The following is a 13,327-nucleotide window of genomic DNA, read 5'->3' as shown; positions in this document are numbered from 1 at the left end:
TACAGAGCTAAGATATGGTTAGAAGATATTATATGTAGCCTAATTTGCTTGCATCAGGGAGCTGCTCTCCAATTGTGGGATATTAAAATCGCTTTCGAATTCACTATCGCAAGTGCTGAGTGTGCATTCTACAAGATAAGACATTTGTCAGAAGCGTAGGCTCTGTTGTGCAACGAATCCTTTGCCATGGTCTTGTCAGTCATCTCTCCTTACTCTTGTCATGTCATCAGTGAACTGTGATTCCTGCTCCACTGTGTGTGACTCTGCAGCTCGTGCTGGATGAGCAGAGCAGATGCTTTCGGTTTAGAATTGAAGCGACCGTTATCAAAACGACAGTGGAGGCTGTAATGTAAACGTAGCGGTGGCATAATCTATGCTAATTTACACTCACACTCTGTCAAGGTGATATCATGAGACAGCTTTTCACCTCAATGAGAAATCCCTTCATATTTTATTATCACAAGATCTCGTGGCATGAGATCTCATCCCACCCTTACATAATACACATGCGTATGACGTCACCATTTTCACAAATTTGTGCATTAGTAGTTTACACAACAGAGATGTTAACGGTATCATTTTAAAAAACTTGCACTGTGAAACTCATTTTCAAAAGTTTGTGTTTGTGTTTTGTGTGCAGGAAAACAGTGGCATGGACTGAGGTAATGTAACAGGGCATTGTGGGAAACAATCAGGATCTAAGCATCCATGATTTGGTTCAGCTTTATTGCTTTAAGCAGTGTTTTTTCTCTTGTGTCAGTCCCGGTTAATTCTTAAGTCAGAGTCCCTTTTGTCTGTAGCACCTTTCTACTCATTCTCATACCCCACTAATTAGTCGGATTACATAAGAGCACAACTTTCTGCACGCAAATGGCATGCTAAACAAATGTAAACAATAATGAACACCCAGATTGGGACAGGGACAGACTCATTATCATGTTCTCTGCCTCAGGGATTGTAGACAGCAAGGCCTACTTCTACAGGAGTTGTGTATACGCATGTGTTTGTTTTGTGCACTGCAAAAAATACTGATTAATGAAATTATTGTCTAGTTTTCCAGTTAAAAATATCTAAATATCCTTAAAAAGGATAATTTGCTTGGAAAGAAAAAAAAAAAAAAAAAAAAAAAAAAAAAAAAAATATATATATATATATATATATGATTGTTTTCAACCTTCATTCTGACCCTCTGACTGAAATGATACGTTTTTTAAGTGCCAGTTCCTTTAAGGCTTTGCCAGTAATTGGCCACAGATTGGCTAACATCACTGTATAGGAAACAGTATCAATGCCCACTTGCTATCCATCTTTTTTCCTGATGAGCCTTCTGCGTTTTGTATTATGGGTGGCCCGTCCATTTTTTAGGGAACTTCCACTCAAAATGACTGAAACAAATCATCAAATCATCATTGCCAATTTCACTTCATGTTTTATTTTCAGAGGTCAGAAGAATAACATAATACACTTGGTATTTTAATGTGGTATCAGAAGAATACAGTATCTGTGGCAAGAACTCTTTTCAGTGGCTGCATTCTTTTCCTCCTGATTATTTTCTTTTTTTTCTTTGTATTCCGCTGTAACAGTATGAAAAAAAGACAACTTACTGTGCATTTGTGGTCTGCTCTCCCGATTTAATTTCCGATATATCCCATGAATAATTCACTGGAATGCGCTAAGCATATCTAGCTTTTCTCCCTAAATCCTCACGTCTCTTTCCAGGTTTGTTTTCACACGGATGCTTTAAAATGTAATTATCTCCCCTTTTCACTTCTTATCCCTATTAGTGTTTACTGGACATTTCTAAAGCAGTATTTGTTGTCTGTCAAAATAACAGAAAACACTTTGAAATATTATCACTCAATGCTAAAGTTAATGAAGATTTTTGATTAAGACAACGTAAATTACATAATATAGACAAATACAGTGAAATTTAACACGTCCGTAACATTGCTGCAGAAATATTAAAGCTTTTGGGGTTCTTCATGGTGTGTTGTAGTAATTTGTTAATGCTTTTTACACATTTCAATTTCCTTTAAATGTTCGATGATTGAAGGGTGAGTAGAGTAATGTCACTTCATTGTACCCAGTTTAAAAAAAAATTGCATTCATAGAGTGAACCCTTCACTGATTGTTTACAGTTTAACGGAAGTTATTCCCATGATCGTGCAAAGCATCATAGGGCATAGGAAAAAGGTGGATTGCAAGTGTTTTGAAAACATTTTTCATACAAAACCGTCATTTACAGACAAAGCATTATGAAATCATTGGTAACACTTTAGTATGGGGAACAAATCTCACTTTTAACTAGTTGCTTATTAGCTTGCATATTGACCGTTTATTAGTACTTATAAAGCACATATTAATGCCTTATTCTGCATGAGCATATTCTAAATCCCTTAAAGGATTAGTCCACTTTCAAATAAAAATTTCCTGATAATTTACTCACCAAGTCATCCAAGATGTCCAAGTCCTTCTTTCTTCAGTTGAAAAGAAATTAAGGTTTTTGATGAAAACATTCCAGGATTATTCTCCTTAAAGTGGACTTCAATTGGCTCCAAACAGTTGAAGGTCAAAATTTCAGTTTCAGTGCACCTTCAAAGGGCTCTATGCGATCCCAGACGAGGAATAAGGGTCTTATCTAGTGAAACGATCAGTCATTTTCTAAAAAAAATAAATAAAAATTATAAACGTTTTAACCATAGACAATCGTCTTGAACTAGCTCTCTTCTTCTTCTTCTCTATTAGAATTTCGGCAGTGTAGACGCTGCTAAGTGTATTACTGCCCTCCACAGGTCAAAGTTTGAAGTAAATTGTCATATACAATATGCTAGTGCAAGTATATAACAATTAGTTTGACCTGACTTTTAATCCTACCCAATACCTAAACTTAAATGCTACAACAACTACATTACTAACTATTAATAAGCAATAAATTAAGAGTTTATTGAGGCAAAAGTCATAGTTAATAGTGAATATGGGTTCCCCATACTAAAGTGTTACCAAAGCATTTACTTACGGTTTCTGATGCAGCTAATGTCAAATCCAAAACAGTTGGCTGCGTCATCTTTCAACAAATGTTTATTTGTGAATTCTCCATTACACTGTGTCTTGTTTACAAAACAATATGCAGTCAAATGCTCTGAACAAACATAATCCTCCTACTTTATCCAGGATGCCATTAAAACAATCCACTAAACACTCCCCAGATCCCTGATGCTGGGATCCTTCTTTCATTTTTCCATTTGTCCTCTTGTCAGCAGACTCAAGTGCGTTAAGTATGTCAGAAACTGAATGCACATCTGTATATTTGTTGCAGTGTAGACAGCGTTAGTGATTATAATGGGTTCAATTTGCTTTTGATGTGACTCAACGCTCTCATCCAGTGTAGCAAATGCTTTTAAGCGACTGAATGCCAGTGGGCGGGGCCTATGGTGCAATGATGTATAACTATTCATCGATGTCTTGCTCTGGAGGCAGGCATATGCAAATGTATTTGCCCTTGTGACATCACAAATCCCACAATATCCAAACAAGGCATTTTTGGAGCTTGTTTAAATAAATGCTTTGTTTATAATGAGGGGGACGTTTTAAGCTATGAAACTTAAAGGATGTTTTAATGGTACAAGGACAGATCCCCTGTTTATTGGGACAATTTTTTCCCCTTGGACAACTGATTCCCTTTTTGGACATTTTTATGTTGTATTTATGTTAATAAACACCTACTAAACGTGATTACAAGAAGTTTCAATAACTATGTTATTCATTAAAACTATAGCTATTGAGAGGGAAAAAAAATTCAGTTTATTTTTCTCATAAAAGTTTTTTTTTATATATATATTATTAATAATAATAATAATATATTCACTCATCTTTAAGTCATCCTGCGGCCCCCCTTGAAAGTTTGATGAGGCCCCCCTCTATGTAGGTTTGATATGATCTGGTTCCTAAGGGTGTGTATGTGTGCATCATTGTGCTTATCTGCATGCATCAGTGTCAGACAGACAGGCTCTCTTTCTTGCGACCAGGGAGAAGCAATTTTCTTGCATGTTACGTTGCAAATCAAAGATCTTCATAGTAATTGAATATGCGCTGATCCCGATCGTGCTGCTCACTGTAGGGGACTGGGAAGTGGGGGTCTCCTCCGCATGTGTCTGTATGAGATAGCATATGAACAGTAATGAGAGCAGACTCTGAGCTGGCTCGCGCTGAACCGATCATGCTGCTCTCCATTTGGGCTGAGAGATGGAGGAGATTTAACCTCCAAAACAATGAGATTTAAACAAAAGCTTTTCAACTCATCCAGAGAGATGCCTCATGCATTTTTTTATAACTGTTCACAGGAGAAAAATGTTGTTGCATTATTCATGGGAAAACTACATCTCAGCTGTATCAAGAATATGAAAGACAGTTCTAGGCTGTCTAAGTGTGGCGCCTGCTGTTTGAAAAGTGGCTATTCTTCAGTAAACAGGCAAAATAGGGGCCACAATGAGATGATGTAAAAAGTAAAAACTTACTTGTCTTTGTAACCAACTACATGAGTACTGGAATGAGTATTACTTTTTCCCCCCATTATAAACTAGTGACTCGGGACATTCAGACAGATAATCGAAAATGCACATCCCTCCCTAAAGTATAGTCCTCCTTTTATGTGATGTAACACCAAGATCAGTCAACCAGTGCATATTGTTGGTTCATGAGGGATCACAGTTTGGAATAGTTACAGTACATTGCCACTGGCAACCACTGAGAACTGAAGGTTCTGTGCAGAAAGTTCCCTTAAGAACACCACGACTAACTCTTGTTCTTCTCCAACGCTCTGTCTGTCTTGCTGCATGGGTCAATATCATGGTCATGCTGGTCTTTTATTAGTCGTGTTGGTAGTTCCGTAAGTCTCGGGTATGTGTTTCTGTCTGTCAAGGTTATCTTTGAGTAGGTTTTGAGAGCTCTAGCTGTGCTTGAGCTGAAGATAATGAGCTTTGGGTAGTGTAGGTGTACGTTTTCCAGACAGTCTGATTTTTCATCAGAACAATTCAGTTCCTGTTATATAAACTTGTCCTTTACATGAAAAATGTAGTTTTGTACAGCTGTACATACAAGTTTATATAGATAAATTACACCAATTATACTGTATAAAAGTTTACATACCATTGGTTCTTAATACTGTATGGTGTGTTGCCTCCTCCAGCATCATTGACTTTTTACAGTCTTTTGTGATAGTTATAGAGTTTTAGTCCCTGAACTGCCCCAAGTGCCAAAGGTGTATCTTGACATCACTGAGTCACTATGAGGAATGCTGGGAAGAGAGAGAACTTACAGGGCCTAGAGGATTCACAGAAGGCAACAAAATCTCACTGATGCTTGAGGAAGCAATAAATGATATTGAAGAACTAAGTGCATTTAACAGGCATGTGATCAGCTAAGGACAAAAAAGAAGGAAAACTTCCCCATATGACTGTGCAATAATAAAAATAATAACAATACTTTATTTTACAGTACAATAGTATTATTGCAATAGTAATATATTTCTTTGATTAGTTTAATTTTTATAATTTAAATAATAATACAATTAAAATATAATTGTGAATAATAATAATCCATTTACAGAACAACAGCAAAATTACAATAATAATATTTATGGCTGCCTTAAAGGGTTAGTTCACCCAAAAATGAAAATTCTGTCATTAAGTACTCACCCTCATCTGTTCCACACCCATAAAGACCTTTGTTCATATTCAGAACACAAATTAAGATATCTTTCATAAAATCCGATGGCTCAGTGAGGCCTGACAATTAACACTTTCAATGCCCAGAAAGTTACTAAAGCTTCAAAGCTTTACAAATCTTTTCTTTCGAATCAGTGGATCGGAGCGTGTATCAAACTGCCAAAGTCACGCCCCCCAGTGGTGAACCATTGAAATTTCGAAACACTTATGACGTAATGAAGCCTCGTTTACTGAAATCACATGACTTTGGCAGATTGATACACGCTCCGAAACACTGATTTGAAACAAATGATTCGTAAAGCTTCGAAGCTTCATGAAGCAGTGTTTTGAAATCGCCCATTACGAGATATTGTTGAATAAAGTCGTTATTTTGTGTTTTTTTGGCGCACAAAAAGTATTCTCATTGCTTCATAACATTAAGGTTGAACCACTGTAGTCACATGAACTGATTTAAATAAGTCTTTAGTAGCTTTCTGGGCATCTGAAAGTGTTAATTATCTTGCTTGCAATGCAGGCCTCACTGAGCCATCAGATTTTATGAAAAATATCTTAATTTGTGTTCTGAAGATGAACAAAGGTCTTACGGGTGTGGAACAACATGAGGGTGAGTAATTAATGACATACATTTTATTTCTGGATGAACTAACCCTTTAATATCTTTGCTTTCAAATGTTAAACCATTGAACTTTTATTTTGGTGGAAAACTGCAAGGAAATATTTATAAATGATTCTCATTACAAGTTTGGGAAGATAAATACAAAGTTCTGTCATGAAACTCTAGATGGCACAGGCTAATAGGTCCTTAACTCAACTTGTTTGAAATCACATCATTCTCTATAGGGCACAGCTGATTGGTACCTGCTGTATCAGTAGTCAATGAGCTCGCATGCTCAACCTTTAAATACTGGTTAGCATTTACTTTTGCAGTGCAGAGAGCTTTCAGAAACCCTCCACCTTCCCCAGCTCCACCTGTATAGATCTGCTACGGGTAATTCATGCAGACTACACTGTAGAGCAGCAGCATGTCTTGCTTACAGTAACATGTCGTGTATGTATTGGAAGTAGCAAGTCCCGTACTTGCTCTGCAGCAACAGCAGCAGTGTAGCAGATCTATTCCTCCAAGACCAAATATCAACAATGTCACACCCATTACCATGCCAAAGTTTTCATGACAGAATTGCATTTTCAAATGCATGTTACATGCATCCCAAACCTTACTGCGTACCGAGCCATTCTGAGACACACTGGATCATGAACTCCTTGTGTGTACTAACTAAATAAATGAATAAAAACACAAACAAATAAATCTAAAAAAAAATTGCCAGCAATTTGCCATTGGGAAAAGGGAAAATTAATCTATAATACAAAATAAATATAATATACTGTATATTAAAATATAATACATAATATTATTGATAATAATAATAATAAATTATTATGATTTTTATAAATCATTTTAAATTAATTATTTATTTATTATAAGAAAAAAAATTGGTTTTAATTGACATTTTATATTGACATTTACATTTTTCTTTGTTTTAAAAGGAAAACATCTTGAAGAATTTGAAAAAGTGTGAAAACTTAGAAGCATAACTCCGTAATATGTCCTGCTTGTATGTCTGACGTGTCATGATGAAACACTAAAACGTTTACCTCAGATGTGGGCCCTCTTTGTGATTGAGTGTTCCCTGCGGGCGGGCTACTTACAGCCAGTCTAGAGATGAAAGCTTGTCAGTCACACCTCTCAACAATGACAGGTCACAATTAGTGTGCAGCCTCCAGCGAAACCACAGAGGAGCCCATGTGAATGACACACACATGCATGCATTCATCCAAGCTCAAAACCTTTATAAGTCCAACTCAAAATCAAAACAAACATATATGTGCATGTCGCCTGTTATACAAGCCTCCACCCCTCCTTTTTCTCTCTCTCCCAGTGAGCTGAGAAGGAACTAGTTAATCCCGGCATGATTTATTTGAATATGGATCTTCTATACCACAGCAAAGAGGCCTGAGAGCAATTACTTCTGAACAAAAACCTTCCCTGAGCTGTCACACATCATCCCACAAGTGCAACACCAAGCGGCCAGAGCAATTTATCTGCCTTCTGCATCAGAAATACTGACACTGCAGTCATCTCTGTGTATGAAAAGTGTGTTCTTCACATATCACTTAATTTGAACACTACACACTTTATTGTTTGACACCCGATACAGATTGTGTTACAGATATTGAGAAAATAATGAAACCTTTTCATTTGATCACCTGGTTTATGAAACCAATAGCTATTTTGAAGCACTGGCAGTCGGTGATGTGCGCAGTCACATATGTCATGGAGACAAAACCAATTTGATAGCGTAAAATCTCAGCCTCAAGTCATGAGGTTAATTTGATGTAACCGATTTAAAGTGCCAGTGCAGAGATGATGGATGCTGAAGCTCTGACAGAGAAGTAGAAAGCTGAATTAAGCATGCTATCCATCATGCAAGGGATGACAGTGTCGTCATGACCCTGTAGAGAGATCTTTGACACATAACTGCCCTTCAGAGCAAAGGGGATATTTCACAGAGGGGTTCTAGCGGTAAATAGAAGTTAGAGTAGGTGGGACGCTTAAAAGAACACCTGTAAAGCTGAAAACATTTTTATATCTGACAGTCAAAAAGACATGCATCTGATCTAACAAGTTGTTCTCACATGTGCACTAGTGTAGTGGTGGGAGGGGTTGGGGAGCTGATTATGTACATAAATATTTACATATACAAAACATATATTAATACACTGAAGAAACTGAATGAAATTGTGTTTATCCGAGACTGTCCTCTTCCAAAAAAGGTTGTTTTTTCAAGCACCTTATTACGACCTATATTTACGTTTTAAAGTCATGCGCCCTCTAGCAGGCGTAAAAATAATGACAGTGTCGTGTTACGTCTGTCGTCATGAAGTGACGTATGACCGTCGTTACCAATCAAAATGCGTGTTCATTTAAATGCAATGTGTGGACTTTTTACATGGTCCCTTACCCACCATTTGTCCTATTTCCATTTAGCAAAACTCATTTTTTTATTAACGACTACACCTACCCCAACCGTAAAAATACCCTTAGTGATTTATAGTGCATATACACTTTATGATCACATGATTGCATATTGTTGTATACTGCAATGCTCTACCAATTGAGCTACACGAAACTCGAAATATGATGCAGATAGAAGGGTACAATCCAGAGATGTTCACAAGTCCCTGTGGTCAAGTCCAAGTCAAGTCTTTGTTCTATTTATATATATATATATATATATATATATATATATATAATTTAATATATTTTTTTCAGCTAGTTGTTATTGTAATTAACAGTGTATTTAAATATCAAAACAGATTACTTTTACTTTAAAATTGTCTAATAAAGCACACAAAATACTACTTAAATCATTTCTATTACTTTCTAACTTTATACAAAATTATACCATTCAGTGCTGTGTATTTTGAGCTATATCAGTTGGCGTAGTTTGCTGTAGATCTCAAGCAATGCTGGAAAATGTAGTCTACCAGTGAGCGCCGTCGGTAAAAAAAAAAAACAAAAACCTATGTATAGACAAGCGTTACAGTAAACAACACAACGAACAACAATTCCATTTGTGTGTCTCAGTTGTGATAAGGCGATATAATAACGCACCACGACTTCACCACGACCAATCTGTGGAAATGAGTCGATGGACAGGGTCATAAAACGCGCATGGAAGTACTCGTTCAATCCAAATACAATTTAACATGGTAAATCTGGATATTATATGCATTATCAAATACTTGGACAAAAAAAAAAAAAAAAAAATGAAAAGGACATGTACTTCTTGAAAATGGACCACAAGCAAGCCTCTGCAGCTGTGCAACACCGCAGCTTCCCTTCAGATTAATTGATTGCTTTTCAAATGAAATGACAAAGTTTATCGCAAGGTAAGGCTTGGCTATATTGTTATTATTTGTTGCTAATTTAGCAAGTTTTCTAATGGGTGATGAATTTACGTGCCTTCAGATGCGTCACGCGCTCGATGGCTTGGTGTGTTTAGAGATGATTTGTGATATTTGCTGCTGCAGCACATATTTGGGAATGAATGGATAGTAAAATGTGGTGTTTCGTGCCATCGTGTGGGGTAGTAAATAGAGAACGTAATCGGGAATGTCACGCCAAAAGACTTGTATTTTTCACAAGTCTCTGTCGTCAAGTCTCGGGTTAGTAGTTCACGAGTCCAAGTCAAGTCGCAAGTCGTTTATTTTTGCGACTTAAGTGCGACTTGAGTCCAAGTCGCAGACTCGAGTTTCCATCTCTGGTACAATGCATTAAAATGAAAGTGTTCTGTTGTCGATAGGGGCACAACTTTAGTAAACGCTCCTATGGGTCGTATTTCAGGGAAGTGACAAACGACCTATATGGACGTATTGGTTGGAGGACATGTTGTTTTATCCACAATAAATTGATCAAAAGTGACAGTAAATACTTTTACATTGTTACAAAAATATTTCAAATAGATGCTGTTTGTTTGAACTCTATTCATCAAAAAAATCCTGAAAAAATGCACAGTTTTCACAAAAATATTAAGCAGCACAACTCTTTCCAAAATTGATAATAATAAGAAATGTTTCTTGAGCACAAAATCTGCATATTAAAATGATTGGGAGTAATGGCTGCTGAAAATTCAGCTTTGCCTTCACAGGAATATATAAAAATGTAAAATATATTAAAACTGAAAACAGTCATTTTAAATTATAAGAATATTTCACAATGTTACTGTTTTTACTGTATTTTTGTAAGCATATAAAAAAAGAAACAAATCTTACCAACTCCAAGCTTTTGAATGATAGTGTACTATATATAAAGTAAAATACAATAACATTTAATACAATATAAACATTTGTGTTTAATAATATTCAATAGATAATTGGTTAAATATTATCTTGTATATTGTTGAGTACAAATTCTATATTAAACAATGTATTATACACACATAAACACAAATTATAGAGTATAAAAAGGAAATATATAAAATATTATTTAAAATAATAATTTTATACTGATATATTTAATACTATTCTATTAACTGTGTTGCAAATGTATATATGTGATACCTTTGCATAAAAAGCACATCATTTATTGGTAAATTAACTTGTTTTGGCAGTGTTTATTGTCTATAGTGCTGTTTTATTGAGATTATTATAAGAGGTTGTTGAACAGTCCACTCAAATTCCACAAAAAACGATCAATCTAAATTAGGATTTTATTTATACCAGCCATCAATTTACTCCAACATACACTTCTCAGCAGTAGCAGAGAAATCGTAATATTTATTCTACCTTGCACAAGCTGCTGGAAATCAAGAGGCAGGTCTAATAATGTCAGAATCTATCTTGGGCCCAGAATGAATATCCACCAAAGCAAACTGCCTTTGAGGACTCATAGATGCATTCAGTTGGCCTCCAAATTGCTTCAGCAGTGTTGTCAGTCAATTTGGCATGCTCGCCCACAACTCTAATTGTTGCTGAATTTCCATATTGGTCACATCTGTGTAACAAATGCTATTTTACTCAAAGTGAATAGCAGACGAAATAGAAGGGAAGGGAGGGGAGGGGGAAAGAGACACAAATAAACCTGTTCTTTCCAACAGAAACACCTGTGAGATGAGCCACTGAAGATACTGGCATCTCAATGACTTTGAAATAAGACAGAGTGTCTGGACAGTGTTTTATTTCCATATCCTAAACCATGCTGAAAATAATTACTTTACACCTGGTACAAATTCATAAGCCAATGAAATGCAAATGGTATTTGCAGTTATATTTCTGTATATTATTTGTAATAACAAAAAAAAAAACATTTTTTTAGTTGTTGTTGCTTATACGCATTTTAGGGTGGTAAGAGGTTTAAGTGGTATACGTTTATATTTTGCATTGCTAATAAAAGTTGATTCATTCTCCTGATTCGCCCATGTACACACCTTATATGTGTAAAACCTCTAAGCAGGTTTGACGTCTTTAGCATCTGTTAGTGATGAGCAGATCAGCTTTGCATGTGTAACTTAAGTGGCACCAAAATGGCAGCTATGCATTTTTAATGGAAGCCAGTCACTTGGGGGGCCGTTTCCACAGCATGGGGCTCAGTGCCATTGGACCTCCAGTAGAAACATGTAAGGGAGGAAGTGATATGATTTCTGCACTCTGCATAACCCAATAGCCGTAATGACTCCAGCCTCAGCCTGATGAGTAAGCTTGTGTCCAAGCTTGTGTATTTACCCTACAAGCCTACGGGTCTTCTGCAACAAAACTCATCAAAGGCTGGAGTCTGATAAAGTACTTCATTTAAACAATTAAGCCAATGATGGATTCAATTAAACCCTTTATGAGTTCAGGTGGAGCAGAGGACCGCAGGGTCCCAATGGATTGGATTTGGGTATGAATTAAATGTGGATGAGATGAGGGGTCATACTGTGCATACTCAGGCTACTCCACTCAATATTTAAAAAGAAGGACCAAATTAACTGCTCATACCTTCATCTGGAGGTTTATCCTGCAGCGGCACAGCTCGGTGACAGATAAGAACATAATGTGTCCCTGCTGTCTAATAGCAAAATGGCTGCAGTGTGCGGTGGTCTCAGCTTTTATACTTTTTGTATAATTGTTCTGTTGTGTTATACGGAGCCCCGGACATGACATGCAGGAAAAAAATAGTAGGCTAAATCGTGTGCACGATTTACTAAAACGTGCGCACAATTTACTATTTCGTTCCCTCGATTTACTAAAACGTGCGCACGATTTACTATTTCGTTCCCTCGATTTATAAATCATGCGCATGATTTAGTAAATCGAGGGAATGAATTAGTAAATCGTGCGCACGGATTAGTAAATCGAGGGAACGAATTAGTAAATCGTGTGCACCATTAAATTTTTTTTCTTTACATGTCATGTGCGGGGCTCCGTAGTGTTAAGACATACACCGCTCAAGAGTTTGAGGTCGGTAAGATTTTTCCTCTTATGCTCAGCAAGGCTGCATTTATTGGATTGAAAAAAATACAGTTAAAACTGTAATATTGTGAACAATTATTACAATTCAATATATTTAAAAATGCCATTTATGCCTGTGTTGGCAAAGCTGAATTTTCAGCAGCCACTCCTTCAGTCTTCAGTGTCACATGAATCTTCAGAAATAATTCTAATATGCTGATTTGGTCTTCAAGAAATATTTCTTATTATTATCAATGTTGAAGATAGTTGCACTGCTTAATATTTTTGTGAAAACCATTATAATTTTTTTAAGCATCCTTTGATAAACAGAGTTCATGTTCAAAAGAGCACCATTCAACAACTTTTATAACCTTATAAATGTCACTTTTGTTCAATTTAATGCTTCTTTGCTGAAGTTTTGAAGGCTAGAGTACTTGTCTGAAAATCTCAGTTTTTGGCTGACTTGAGTTTCTTGAGTGAAGAATGTCACACTGTTGATAGGGTGTTGCTAGGCAGTTACTAAATGGTTTCTAAGTCAAAGTTTTCTAGTATATTACAGTATTTATTATAATTTATCCATGCACATCATTTTTTTATTTATGTGCCCTCATAAT

The sequence above is a fragment of the Ctenopharyngodon idella genome, chromosome 13 (assembly GCF_019924925.1).
Source record: "Ctenopharyngodon idella isolate HZGC_01 chromosome 13, HZGC01, whole genome shotgun sequence".
Taxonomy (NCBI): domain Eukaryota; kingdom Metazoa; phylum Chordata; class Actinopteri; order Cypriniformes; family Xenocyprididae; genus Ctenopharyngodon; species Ctenopharyngodon idella.
This window is presented reverse-complemented; position numbering follows the sequence as displayed.